Source organism: Aphelocoma coerulescens, chromosome 4 (genome assembly GCF_041296385.1).
Source record: "Aphelocoma coerulescens isolate FSJ_1873_10779 chromosome 4, UR_Acoe_1.0, whole genome shotgun sequence".
Classification (NCBI taxonomy): Eukaryota; Metazoa; Chordata; class Aves; order Passeriformes; family Corvidae; genus Aphelocoma; species Aphelocoma coerulescens.
The window spans coordinates 36488606-36503460 of NC_091017.1; the positions used below are offsets into that span (position 1 = coordinate 36488606).

Genomic DNA, 14855 nt, shown 5'->3' on the forward strand with positions numbered 1-14855 from the left:
TTTTTAACTTGAAGAACTCTTCCTCTCACATTTGTGTGTTGGTTTGTGTGACAGTGTTTTGGTCTGGTTTTTTCTTTTTCTCCCTTTTTTTTTTTTTTTCCCTGTGAGATCAATGAATGTTCTGGAAGGAAGGTATTCAATTAAGAAAAGAAAAAAAGGGGATCTAAAAATCGTTGATAAGCTGACTGATTCTACTAGCTTAAATCTGCTGTGGTTAAAAATATAAAACCCCTGCATCTTCTGTGTGTGTGTGTATTCCTTCCTTATATGTTTAAAGAAGTGATTAGCAGTAAACTGCTTTGACATTGGCTTTACTGTAGCAACATGAGAGAGTATACTGATAATGCTATTACTTTTTTAAAGACCTTAATCATTCTAATTACACTGGCACCATTTCTATGCTAATTTACCACCACTACAGGCATGGAATTGTTCTACGAGTTATCTTAGGGTTCTCTTTATAACTTTGGGAGCACTAATATTGGTGGTCACATCAGATGTGATCAATTTACTAGACAATACAGTGTTATAGATGCATTTTAATAAAATGATAGTAGATTACCCATGATATTTATTGAATGTTATACACACTGCAAGGTCAGCAATATCTCTTACTGATTGCTGTAGCACATCTCTGGAAAAGATGCTGCAATAAAATTGTTTTCAATGGCTCTAGTAATTATGCCATGCATTTGGTGTTATTTCTGTATCTTCATCTGCTGATTGTTACAATTAAAATTGCATTTTGTATTGGCATTTCTTCTCAGCATATTATGATTTAACATAGATATTTTTTCTCATATAGGCTCACCAATTGGATAGGAAATATTATTGTTACTTAGCTTTAAAGAGTGGTTGCTTGGTAACTTCCTCAATGATGCTTCATACTTTTTCTGAGATGTATTTTTATGTATCTTTCTGTCAGATCAAATAACAATAAAAAAAATTTTATTCAGAGTAGGTTCTTTACTTTTCAGGTATCTCAGCGTACTGGAAGTCCTATTTGAGGAAAGAAAGATAATATTAAAAAAACTAGTGGTAATACATATTTGAATAGTGAAAAAAAATTAAGCATTTTTTAATACTTTATGCACCAAACCTTTCTGATATTACTCCACAGTATTAAAGGCGCCTATTTTGCCTTAAGTAAGAGTTCTGAATGGGACAGAATTCCAAATTTTGGGAGTATATATTTTTTTAAATTACTATTCTGCCTCTAATACGTGAAGGTATCCCACAAGGGAAGAAGGATTCTTTCTCTTTTCATTGGTTTATTGGAGACAAGCCTGAGAGGCAAACATTTCCAACCTATGGTACTTAGGTGGGCTTTGTATGGTACTGAGCAAATCCATTTCCATTCTGAGACAATGTGCTTGAGTTTTACAGGGGGACACATGAATGAGCACTTGAGAATACAGCTAAAGGAAAGCTCTTGTGTTCAAGGTGAGAATACTAAAAACAATCCTTCAGGTTATGTTAAAAGGTATCCAAGGAGAAAAATATTTAATTTTCAAGGAGAATACTATATAATATGTAAAATAAGTAATAGAGACTGAGTCAGGCAGCAATTTGTTTATTGTGTTATACATTCTGGAGATGTGAAGAGGAACTGATAACTTATTTCATTTCTTCTTTCTTTTATTTTTTTTTTTTGCTAGTTTGAGAGAAATTCCTTCATTAAGACATCAGTTATTCTCATAATTTTCATGCACCACAACTAAGTGGGAATGAAAATTTTTCTTCTTAACTACTTGGGATGTTCAGTTGCATAAAGTAACTTTTAACTACCTGGGATGATCAGCTCCAAAGAGTCAATCTTGATTTGATTAACTGTATAGATAGAAAATTATCCAATTCAGTATTGAGAGCTAATTAATGCAAGCATGAAGGATGCAGTAGATACAGGAAAAAAAATATTGGTATCTCAGTATTTTTTCTTTTTCCATAACATCAGTAGTCTACTGTAGCCCAAAAATAGTAGGACTCCATCTGTCCCTGTGAGCCATGAACTTTGGCAAAAATTATGGTACAATTATTTTCTGACTCTAATTTATAATGTCAGACAGTATGGTAGTTTACTTTGCTTCATCCAGGTGGTTTAAGGTCTGTGGCTCTACTGTGTGCAAAGCTTCTGGCGTTTTCTATGAGTATGGGACAGACCCTGCATTCATTGTTTTGAGCATCAGACAAGTGCTGCAGTGTCTGAACATAAAATATTCTGAACTTTGATCCAGTTTGGAATGTCAATCTTTTGGACTGGTGAGATTCAAAGCTTGCTTGTTTTTTTGTTTTAGTGAAAACTTGAGACACCAAAGCAGCTCTGTGGCTGTTGCCACTGAACATTTATATAAGCAGCAGAACTTAACAGACAAGGTGGTGGAAAACTGGGAACTCTTTGGGGCAGGCTGCCAGGCCACTGGCTGTACTACAGTGACTTCCAAGTTATGTTAACACTGTCCTTCCATCTGTGAAACTCCAATAAAAACTAAAGTTGTCTTGACAAAGGTGTTCTGACAACCTCTTATCTTAATTCTTTTCTGCTTTGTGACCATGTTTCCATCACAATGCTGCTGCTACACTTAGCTTTGCCTTTTTTAATCCAATAAATTTCAAGAATTTCTGGAAGTAGAAAGTGCTCCACTCAAGTACCGAAATACTGAAATGCTTATAAAACAAAAGTTACTGTTATACCCTTGACCTGAATTCTTTGTTCAATTCTAGTCATCTAGATGAAATCTAGACAGCAGCTGCTGGAGTAATCAGAAAAGTAGGGAGTTCATTTTACCAGAGTGCTGAAAAAGTCTGTCTTTTTCCATCTAGCTCATAGATCATATAATTGCTTGCTAGAAATTTATCAAAAGGAAAAACAATGCTGGTCAAATGCCACAGAGAAATTGTCCCAGTCAAAGAGCAAATGCACATGAATCAAAAGATCAAGGACAATGGAAACAAAGCAAACATTAGAAGAGTAGGGACCTGGTAGCCATAAGAAGAATGAGATTTTGAAGTAGGCTTTCTTTTAAGTCTGTTTTGGCTATTTCCTCTAACCAATTTGATAAGAGAGCACTTCTGAAGGGGACTGGGCTGTACAATACACATTGCCTCAGGAAACAATCAGTTCCATGATGCCAATGGAAGTTGTTTGCATTGGTTTATTTGTAAAATAGTATCTTAAGCCCCTTGTACGATGCCTGGGTATTATTTACAGGTCGCTGCTCTGATTCTCTTTCAACTCTAATATATAGCATGCATTACATACAGAAAAATTCTAGATGTTGTCAATGTTGCATTATATTGCTTTGGGGCTTATCTTGCTCCAAAAGCTTGTAATTCAGGCTGGTATGTTCAGAATGATTGTAGGATTTGGGTGTCTAAATCACACTGATGTCACACATAAATAATCATCAGGAGTTAGATATATTGGTTTGAAGTCTGCATTCCTTAACTGTGAATAGATTTGTGACCTAACAGTTCAGTTTGGGATTTTGAAAAACGGTTTTCCGATCTTAGTTCTGTATTTCAGTTATATTTCTACGTATTTTATTAGGATTGCCTGTTAATTAACTTAATTAAATAATGTATGACCACACTGATCTTACTGCTTTTCCCCTAAACTAAGGCGTTCATTCGTGAATTTGTCACATTTCAACAAAAGAGAGACAGTTTTCCCCTGAAGTTGTTTCAGCTAATTGGCATGAAAGGTCAAGATTCAATGCATTAGCTCTTTGTAATTTTCATTAACTTTCATGCTGGTTTTTTTTCCATTTCATGACCATGAAATCTTGTTTCAAGAGGGTCTGAATTTAAGATGTTGCTTCTGGTATAAAGCATATAAAACATAAAAGTATATATTTACCAGAATTAGATTCTTACAAAAGTAATCTCTTTGACTTAAATAAGACTATTTAATTGAATGACTGCTATTTAGAATCAGTAACATGGATCACTTTAATTCTATTTTCCAGGGAAATACTCTGTTATCGTGGAAGGTTGCTATGGTCACAAAAAGAAAATGTTTAACAACTTCTTGTTTTATATTTCTCGGTTTCATATTTACAGAGAGAAAAGACTGACTGAAGACGAATCTGACAACTAGAATAAGAGGTGTCTGCTGATATAAGAGAAAATTTTTTCAAGGAGGTATGTCTATAAGTTTCAATTAACTTTAATTTCAGTATCGGTTCTCTAAAGTGTTTTATTTTCTCATGTCAAAAGGGGTTAATGAACAGTAATTTCACTAAAGTTAATCATTCTTTCATACAGTTTTTTGAACACTTTGATACAGAAGAATTCAGGATGAGGCCCTGCTCTTAGCAGGTAAAAGGGCAGAGATCCTGATCGTCATTATTTTAATGCATGTAAGTTAATTTGTCTTGAGGAATTTCTGTCTGTGCAGCATTTAGGCTGAAGCTAGTTGTAAGAGTTTTTATTTGATCTTCTTGTGAAGACTAAAAATGACTTTTCTCTCTCCGTTTCCTAAAGAAAAGAGTGTGTTTGCCCACTTGCCATTCTCTGTGCCCACATGTAACATCTTTTTCTACTACTTTTTCACTTGGTGAATGTTCTACCTCCTCCACATGTGCTCAGTAGTAGGATGGTTCATGCTGGTTTGGCTCCATCTGCCCTTTCCTCTGTGCTCTTTACCAAGGCCAGTGTGGACTCCTTGGCAGTTCCTGTCTCTTCCCTGCAAACCTTTGTGTCTCCCACCATTTCATCGGCACAGCTTTTCATATTTAGTTCTTCTTCATGGATAAACATTTCACATAGTTTTGGAGGTGGTGTTAATCCCTACTTAGTGTGGTTAGCAGCGTAGAAGTGCACATACAGCCACAACTGAAGAATATTTCTGATTAAGACTGTTTTTAGTCAATCAACATATGCTTTTGATGTATTCTATACAGCTGCTTTGCACTTGGTGGTGCATGATAACTGTTATCCATGCAGCTATCATAATTTGCATAACTCTTATCAGGACATTTGTTTTATAGACCTTTTCTCTTTTTTGTAGTCTTTTGCAGATACTCAGATCTTCAGGAGCTTAGCTGCTGAAGTCCCAATTTTCCTTAGATTTTTGTATTCTAAAACAACAAGTAAAGAATGTGTTATTACTATTATAGTGATCACTTTTGTGATTTTATTTATAAGTAAAACCAATCACAGTTTTGAACCAAGAAGCTTTTTCCTCAGGAAATAGCACTGAAAGTGAATGTCTATAAAATCTCATCTCTGTTATTTTTGCCTGTGTAAAAAAAAGTATAATTCTGAATGAACTGTTTTTTTAAAGCACTGAGAATCCTGTTATGCCTATGAGGTATACTCCAAAATATAGTAATATTGTTGCAATTGAGGCAGTGATACAGAATGTCAGAGTGGCAAGGATGAAAAGCCCATCAAGCTGCATAATTTTTCTGTCATTCTCTGGAAACATCTGTATATATTTCTGCCTGTGTGACTGTATTTCTTTATGTGTGACTGCGTATATACATACATAGTTGCATGGATATTTGTATATGTGCAAGTCTACCAAATATCCTACAATTTCTTTTTCTTTTTTCCCTTTCACTTATCCAGGACACTTTCAGATTATTTTATCCATTTTCTCCCCTAAGTTTCCTTTTTGATGATGCCACAAATCTTTCAAAAGATCTACTTCTTTCTCTTCTAACTGCTTGCAGAACAAAGCTTCACTGAGAATGAAAAAGTGCCTTGAAATAAACCAAAAGAAAGAAGAAATCAGAATAACTTCAGAATAGTTCTACATAAGTGTATAAGTGGTTGCAAAAGTGTTTCTCAGGTATGTAACAATTCTTTTGCTGTTGTTAATTCTGGGTAGTCTCTGTGCATAAATTTGAGTTCCATGAACTAAACCCACACTCACATACTGTTCCCTTTAGTCATAACTCTGGGTTTAAGTTGCCTTAGAGAGAACGAACAGCACCTAGCCTGGATGACAATCTAGGAGGAAAAGAGCTACAAAATGGTAAAACTTCTGAGCAATTATTAGGTCATAAATGGTTTGCACTAGCTCACTACATTGGGAATAGTTTCTTCTTACGATCAATCTTTTTTTGCTAGATTAAATAATCTAGGAAACAGAAATGGCGTTTGAATTTATTTTACCTCTAAAATACAACAGATTGCTAAAAAGATCAAGTTTGATAAATAAAGTGATTATGTTATTCATGTGAGAACATAGGCAATGTGCATTTGAGTGAAAGCAAAATTGCTGGGTACTGGAAATATAACATTCACCTTTCTTCTCAAAGTGAAGAATTAAATAGAAGTTTTATATGGCCTTGGTAATTTTTCCATTAATGTTGTGTAAATAAGATTCAAGCCTAGCAATGCTTGTTTGCTTTAGCAATGTATGATTTTGCAATTAATATTATAAAAATGAAAGACTTGTAACATATCCTAATTGAAGGAATTACCCTCTGGACGCTATTGCCTCCTAGGCAGTTTAATAGTTTAAAACCTGATTAGAAAAAAACAATTCTGAAACCTCTTTGTTAGAAATATTTTTGTACTGCATTCACATTTTAAAAAACTTTTAAAAACAAAATATTTTTCTAAATCCTTAAAATACTACATTTCTGCTTCTAATTGTTATAGCAATTCCTTATGGAAACATAAAGTGAATCTTGAGTTTTCATTTTTCATAATGAAAGTTTATTATGAAAATGTTATATGTAAACTTGAAAAAGTCTTTAGGACTAGGAATAGGATTTGTACAGGACTGAGGTTTTTTTCCTATTTCAATGAGGTTACAAAATCAGGACAGAAATAAAGATTTTTTATATCATAAATTACTTAATACTGGAGTTCATAAAGTTGCTTGAGTCAAAACACTATAGGTGAAAGACTATAGTCTGAGAAACTAATACAGAGAGTCATACATCTAAGGCAGAAAGAAAATACCTAGAAACATCAAAAGGTCTCAGAAAAAAAGCTGTAGACATGGGACCAGTAAAAGAGCATAGGATAGCCATGGTTTATTATTAATGAATGTTGTGGGCAATACAAATTTGGCGACGTATTTAGCCAGTTGTACAGGAACAAAAGAAGCCTTCCATATTTCTGTAGCTCCAGAAACTGTCTGATTTCTTGATAGAGTGTTAGAATTATGCATTCCTTGCCATGAGATATTATTAAAACTACAATCTTACTGTGGGAGAAGATGTAAACATGTTTGTGTAGTAAAGTTAAGCATGGTTTTACTTTCTGGATAGACTGGAAATAATTCCCTATGATTCAAGAAAGTAAGGCAAATATTTTTAAAGAAATACTCTCTTAAGAAGTTATCATGTGCTTATCCAGTATTAATAAATCTTGTGATTCTTTTTCTACACTCAGTACTGACTACTGTTGAAGACAGAACACCAAATTAGAAAGTCAATGTGGCAAATCTACCCTTAATGTGCCCATTACGCAGCTATTTTCTGCAAGCACATTAATGTTGTTAGAGAAGCCAGTCTTGATTATAATTTAGAACACAGAAAAAGAAGGAAAAAAAAAGAAAGAAGAAAGATTCCCTTCATATGATTGTACAAATTGTATATAGCTATTTATTAGTTATACAGGTTGCTCCTTCAAAGAGGAGTGTAGAAGAAATTGCTTTCGTATTTTAGGTGATTTACTGATCCTGGTAAGCTCCATTAAATACTAGAAAAAAATCAACCTGATTCATTAGATTAAATTTCTGTAAATGTAATTAAATCCTGTCCTGGGTTTGTTCATGTATCAGTAAACTAATTGCATTTAGTCAAACATTTGCTTTGAGTCTGAACAGTATTAAATTAATTTCCCTAGCTGTGAACTATAGGAAAACAACATACAGTAAATTGTTCAAGCATTGAGATTATTGACTTAAAAGGCAGATTTACAGCAGAAATGTTGATATATTCAGTAAAAGAAGTCATTAGAATAATTATGTTTAATTTGAGGAACAATAATTTTTGGTTATATATAACAATTAAAGTAGAAGAATAAAAGAATTCTTAGAGAAGGTCTATTTCCTCCTGCCTCTTGGGTTTTATTGTAAAAACTTGAGTTTTCTCCTGAAATTCCACAGTACAGTTGACAGGGATGAGACTAAGATGAATCAGAATTTGACAGAACCAAGACATCCCTTTTTGCCACTGTATGGGTGGAAAAATTTAAATGGAAGATGTATGAGAGGACTGGGACAAGCACAATTGCCTACACAGGAGAAAGGTTTCAAATAGTTGTCTAATGAATGTTCAAAGGTCTTGACCCATAAAGGGCTTGTGAATGGGAAAGAACAATGAAAATATTTGGAACAGATTTTGAGGGCAAGCCTGTTCCATTTTCAATAAAGGTTTGCATCTAGAACAGAAACAAGACAAGTTATTTCTATGGTCTCCTGTTCTGTTTCTGCTCTGAGCCAAGAAGAAGACCCATGAGCAAGCCCAACGCAGAGCTGAGCTTGCTCTGTAGCTGCTGTCCAGGTGCACGAGCTCAGCACCGCTGGGTACTTTGGTTCCAGCTCCACACTAACAACATTCATTGGAGTTTCTGTCTGGGGCTGAGTGAGCTTGATAAAGGTGAAAGAATGCACAGTACAGAAACCTGAGAGATGCTCACGTCTGATTTCATGATTAGGACATTCATTAAGAGATGAGGATTCTAGGGCTATTTTAATTATTGGTATAATGTCATAAGAAGAGACTCAGAAAATCGTCTTCCTCTGAGTGCCCTGCATTTGTGAAAGCCTGGACTCAGAAACTTCCCCTTCGCATGGACCAACTCTTGAGGTCCTGTGACAGCCATTCTCCTTCCAGTAATGTTGTGACTCTCAACCCTCTATTCCATTGATTTGCCTACAAGTGAGTTAGAAACTAAAAAAGTCAGGGAAAGATTCAGAAATTATTAATCCTGATATGATCTGAGGTGATTTTTTTTAAGCTACTGCACCAAAAAAGCAATTTTTCATACAACCATATTTTAAGTGGAAAGAATATCTGGCTAAGTTTCTGAACTAGAGGAACACTTATTCTCAATGAGTCTCTGATCTGAGTCCTTTAAGATTTAATCATAATTTCCCATTACTTTGAATAAAAGGAATACATCCATAAATGCTAGAGACGAATGGAGAATTCATTCTCAAAATGTAAGTCCCACATTCTCACTCAATTTACCTTTAAACTACTTTATTACTGGTATCCTCAGGCCAGCTCCTTCATACTTCTTGTTCTTATATGTATGGGGGGTTTAATATTCACAGCACCCATTCAACTAAGTATAATCACAGACAGAATGCCAACATCACCACTTTTGTTCAGTTCTGTGCACGTTTAGTTGCACCAAATCATGGACAGAATAAAATACGGGGGGACACTTTGGTAGTAAACTCTATGTGTGTAATGTTTAAAGGGAACCTTGCAAGCAAGATTAACTGCTGAGCAATGTCCACTTCAGAAGATCATATAAAACACTAAGAAGCCTGTGAACATCTGGTTGATGTCCAGAATCACTGACAGATTAAACAGATGTGGAAACAAAAAGGGTATGTTTATCATAACGCGTGTTTTGGCACCTACTAACCGGATCATCATGAGTACTGAAAGTCTTACTTGAGATGGTAACTTAAAGAAAATGCTGGAACACATTTTTACTTATGAAAACTAAAATCTGTAACTGATTATGAGGTACAGTAAATCATAGTTGTAGAATTTATACAAGGTTCATAGTCTGTCAGTTTATTTGCATGTGTACTGATATAAGTCATATTTATGTAAGCTGCATAATTTATGATACAAAAAGTAAGTAGTTGATTCACACCTGGGTGAAAAAATGCATGTAAAATTGATATCCCTAAAGAAAAAAAATTTGCTTACTTATGTGGGTCAATTTACATTGTTCACTGCTGTATTTTCTAGAGACAAATTCAATTTTGTAAACTAGAACATAAATTCATAAGAATAAAAGACTTTTCTTTTACCAGAACCAGACCATCCAGTTCAGCCTGTAAATATATTTATTTTGGCTACACTGCCCTATTTTTTCACCCTACAGATCTTGGGACAGAGCTCTTGAGAAGCTGTTTCCTTATAGTTTAACTGGTGACTACAGTGTTAATAGACTTAATCTGTATCAGCTAAAAATTAATTTTTTATCAATTTGGTATGGATTAAAAGAGTCCATTACTGTTAAAAAAAGTGGTATGATGAAAATCAAGCTCCTAGAAGGAAAACCAGGATCCTCTACTAATTTTAGTAATTTATATTCTGTTGTTTTTTTTTTTCTTAGTAAAGCAGAATAGCATGCCAACTATTTTTGTTCAGAAAAAAAGCTTTCAGTGAGACTTGAAAAGCCACAAGAAAGACAGAAACCAAGCCAGAAAGGACAGAAGACTGACAGAAAAAACAAAACAGAACTCTAGTAGCCTGAAAACAGAATGTGTGAATGAGGCTACGAGGTGAAAGACGTAGCTGAGGCTGTAAGTACTGCAGAGAGTCTGCTGAAGTTAACTTTGCATAAACTATGTAGCAAATATAAAATAGAAAAAAAATATAGCTGAGAAAAGGGTCATCTTAGAATCTGTTCAGTATATTCTGGGACTGAGTAACTAAATGAAAACAGCATTAAAGTGAGGTGGGATATAAGAAATGTCATTACAAAACCAATCCAGCCCTCCATCTACTCTACTATCCTATTTTTAGCAGGGACTCTCAGTGCCATAATGTGTTTTAAAGAAAGCTGGGAGAAGACATGTGCTAAGCAATTATAAAATCTGCCCTGAGGGAAAACTTTCTTTCTTCAAGCGATCAGTTAGAGGTTTGTTTATGCCTTTAGGCATGAGGTTTAATATTCCCTCCAAATGCTTTTGTTTTATAAGCTTTATCTTTTTTTGTTTTTTCATAAAAATGTTCATTTTAATAATAATAATTATCATTATTAATGATTCTGACCCCCTGGAAGCCAAGGATGTCTGTGACAAAAAATTCCACCATATAGTTATTTACTTATGTGACAGAAATGTACTTTATATCTTTAAAGGGTAGCTGGAATAAGTTTGTGCTTCCAAAGACTTACTGAGGTCATCACTGATGAAACAGAAAGGTGAGAAGGATTAAAAAGGAAAATGGTATTTAAGGGAAGAAATGAGATGGAATGCAAATAGCTGAAACAACAGCAGCTTCAGCAGACAGTTATCATTCATCTAGTCCTTGTGAATGCCAAAAGTAAATGTGATAGACATTAGCCAGTTGTTACTTACAGTTGTTTAGATTGCATTTATCCTAACTTTCTAAGGGTCAGCAAGACTGCCTATTCACCTAAGTTCATTTATACATTCAAGTCTAAACTGCAGTAGCATCTACAATGAAAACACCCCAATAAAGAGCCGCTTATGAAGATTTTTTTTTACTGCTTTGGGAAGCTATATGCAAGACAATTCAAAATAAATGCTACAGTGTCAATAAGGCACTAAGGATTAAATAAAGCCTCACACATTCTCATTTTCTAAGAAAATACAGTATGCAAGCATTTGTGTTTTCCTTTCAATACCTGAACTCTTAGGAGGTACTTGAGGTTTTGTAATAGACAGGAAATGCTCATATTTTCTACTTGTAAAATGAACAGTATGATTTACAGATAACATAAAATATGTATGTAAAGAACAGAAACCTTCTGGTAAGTATCAAGTCTCACAGGAGTTCTGGAGAAAAAAAGCCATAACAATGTAAGACCAAGTAATTCTGTGGTGACCCACACCCATCTAATGTATTCTGAAATACATATTGGTTGCAGAAATCCCTCCTAGCCCAAATCTTATGCATCTATAAAAAGCAAAGTGAGAGAAAGAACAGGTCAGAAGAGGATGGATGTTAAAGACAGAGAGGAGGAAACAGTAATACTATGACAAATAAAGGTCTTAGCTGTGGCATTTAACCACAGAACTACAGTGGATGTAATGAAAAGCTATCTTGCTAGTGATGATGCTTAGGGAGCAATTAGCTAAAGATAACCTTCTTGAGTTCCTGATGCCAAAGAGCTCTGCCGCTGATGTCAGTCTTTTAAATAGCCTGTGTGGCCTCCAAGCTAGTGACCTAAGAAGAAAAACTGCTATTTTGCCTTCTGTCCACTTTCTGCAGCACTGGCCGTCCCCTCGCTGCTCAAAGAGGAAGTCCTTCCTTTATTCTCCAAACTCCATCCAAGACATAAATAGCTATCACAGGAGATACTCAGAGGAAGAAGGACTAAGGGAAAGTTAAAATATTAAGTCACTCTGTATCCTTCCCTCCCAACTCTCGCCTTATGCAGTACTTCAGAATCAGAGATATTTGCAATTGTCTTTGCAATTCTATCTTTTTGCTATGCCAAAATCAGGACTGCAAACTGCCTGGTAAGATCTTGTAGTTTAGACTGTTGTGATAGATGAAGGACTTGCTTGTAAACTGATCCTTATTCCATTTTCACTTACCCTGGTAACAGATAGCACGGAAATGTGTATAATATGGGTTCTTTTGTACCTAGTTTTTCATTTTCTATTTTTCACTCTAATGGCTTGAGCAGACATTTTCTGCTGATTACATGACAGCTGGGAGGATTTTCCATTTTCTTTGTTTGTGTAAAATTTCAAAGAACTTCAACAAGGAGGTAACTTTTTATTCCTTTAATTGTAGCACTCATTTAACTCTAGTTATATTTTCAATTATAATAGATATAAATACCATGACCTAATCCTTGTAATGGGTAGACTCTATTGTTTTACCTCACATTTTATACAGCATTGGGTTTCACTCTGTGAGGCAGATTTGCCAGAAAAGGTTTGGCTATGCAAGCAGTGAAAGTGAAAAAGACAGACTATATTCTAAGCCTGATAGATGTCCAATGACGAGCTGTTACCTACTAACTTCAACTTGCATTTAAGCAAGTTCATTTCTAATCTTGAGACCTCTTTGGCACCTGCATCTAATTATGCCCTCAAGACCCACTTGCAATCAACCCTGTTCCCATAAACATAGGGAGAATACATTAGTGCAATACAGAACTGTACAGGAGGAGGTCAGGACTTTTTCCTACCACATGTACCAGCTTTTATCATCCTGCAATATGTATGTCTCCTATTGTTTGTCTGCAACTGACATGTGTATGCTTTCACACATATCTGGATTTTTTAATGCAGCAGAATATATTTTTTTCCCCAGGTAGGTTACCGACATTTTTATTCTGAATAAAACTTGAGTAAAATTTTAGTCAAGCTTGCCCTGAAATGTCAGAGAAAGTTAGATAAATTGGGCAGCTTTTAAACACTGTGCTTCCCACATATTGACGCTTCCTAGCTCAGGTGTGGGAACCGGCCTCTTGCAGACTGGCTGTAACTCGTCTGGCCAATGTAATAATGCAGTGCTTTAGGGCTGAAGAGGTATGGAATATTGTAAAGGAATCAGGTTTACTTGCAATGAAATTTCTTATAAGCCTTTAAAAAGAATGCAGAATTTTTTACTTGGACAATGTGTGCATACAACACAGAATGGATGACAAGGATATTTTTCAGGTAATACATGGATTTGCAGAACTAAAAAGGTAAATGCAATCTCATTTTCCAGAGTGGATGAATGGGATTTAAACTGAGAGAATGTGCAGGGCCTGCTGTCTGTGCAGTGGGCAATGTCACTCAGGTGGTAAGTCATGTAACCTTTCTTTTGCAAAATTGTAACAGCATGCTTTGGTGTGTAGTCCACTTTCATACCTAAGAGCACTTTCTAGTCCTTTGCCCTTCTAGTCTCCTTAGGCATTGTTGCCTCTGTGGTGGACATGTTGCCCTTCTCCTTAACAGAAATGATGACATCAATTGCACTGCTTATATCAACTCTCTGAGATAAAGGTATTACGCTCATCCCACCCATGTTGTGGGTTTCACCACTTACACAATTACCATGCTTTTTCCTAAACTTTTCCTAAAGAGAAAAATAACAGTGCCTCATAATTTTTTGGCTGCTCACATTCTCTATCGAAGTGGTACAATTCACACATTAACCTTTGATTGAAATCCAGCTGTATCACAACAATCAGGGATTTTGTCTCCAAAACAGCAGCCTTTTAACATTGTGAACCGTGAATGCTCTTAGGGATTAGTTTACTTACTAGCTTGATAAGAAGGGTGCTTCTGAGCTTATTTAAAACAATTTTCTGTCAATTTTCAACAAATGCTATAGATAAATATGGCATATGGTGGCGATAGAAACATGCACATCTCTAGCAGCAGGACTCAGCCTTCCTTGAAATACTGATTTGGAGACTGTGAAAGAGATATTGCAATTGCATTAAAAATGGAATTCTGCTTGGGTTTAAGACTGTGTCAATAGTAATATAATCCACAATGTCTGTAAAGTGCTGTTTATGATGCTACCATCAGCTGCCACTTTGCAGAATACCATTAGAGAGTGATATTTACTACGAGAAAATATTCTTAGGAAGCAGAGTGAGCTGCAAAATGAAATCAATGATAGCTCACTTTCTTTAGATGAGTCCAGTTTTGAGATGCTATTGTATCTGTTTTCACTGGAATTAGCTGTGGGCAGGGAGCATTCGCTGTATATGGCTCTGCAATAGGTTACCTTACAATAAAATATAGCTGGGCTGGAATCCATGAGAATATTGGTACAATGCTTAAACAGATAATAACATTTGCAGATCTGTTGGGACTATGGTTTAGGTGCTGTATTTGTTTGTTCTATGTAGTAATTTTTGACCACTAGATGGAACTGTGCAACTTCATGCAATTGTATTAACTACAATATTTGAGAGTTTATTTTACTTGCAATTAATACTTTTCTTTACCCCACTGAAAGAGGGCTTTGCCCCCAACCTTTGAAAAGGGTGAAATG

General features: G+C 35.2%; 1 long non-coding RNA gene across 11 annotated transcripts in view; it reads left to right on the forward strand.

Moving 5' to 3' along the window:
• Positions 1-14855, forward strand: part of LOC138109716 (uncharacterized) — a 48179-nt gene that overhangs the window by 13902 nt on the left and 19422 nt on the right. For 8 of the 11 annotated variants that reach the window (XR_011150678.1, XR_011150683.1, XR_011150679.1 and 5 more), the window contains 5 exons: positions 4060-4140; positions 4264-4358; positions 5676-5794; positions 9394-9526; positions 10270-10459. This is a non-coding gene — a long non-coding RNA (uncharacterized lncRNA). Of the gene's footprint in view, positions 1-1386; positions 1444-4059; positions 4141-4263; positions 4359-5675; positions 5795-9393; positions 9527-10269; positions 10460-14855 lie in introns of all 11 variants that reach the window. The other 3 variants (XR_011150677.1, XR_011150682.1, XR_011150680.1) reach the window with 3 other exon arrangements.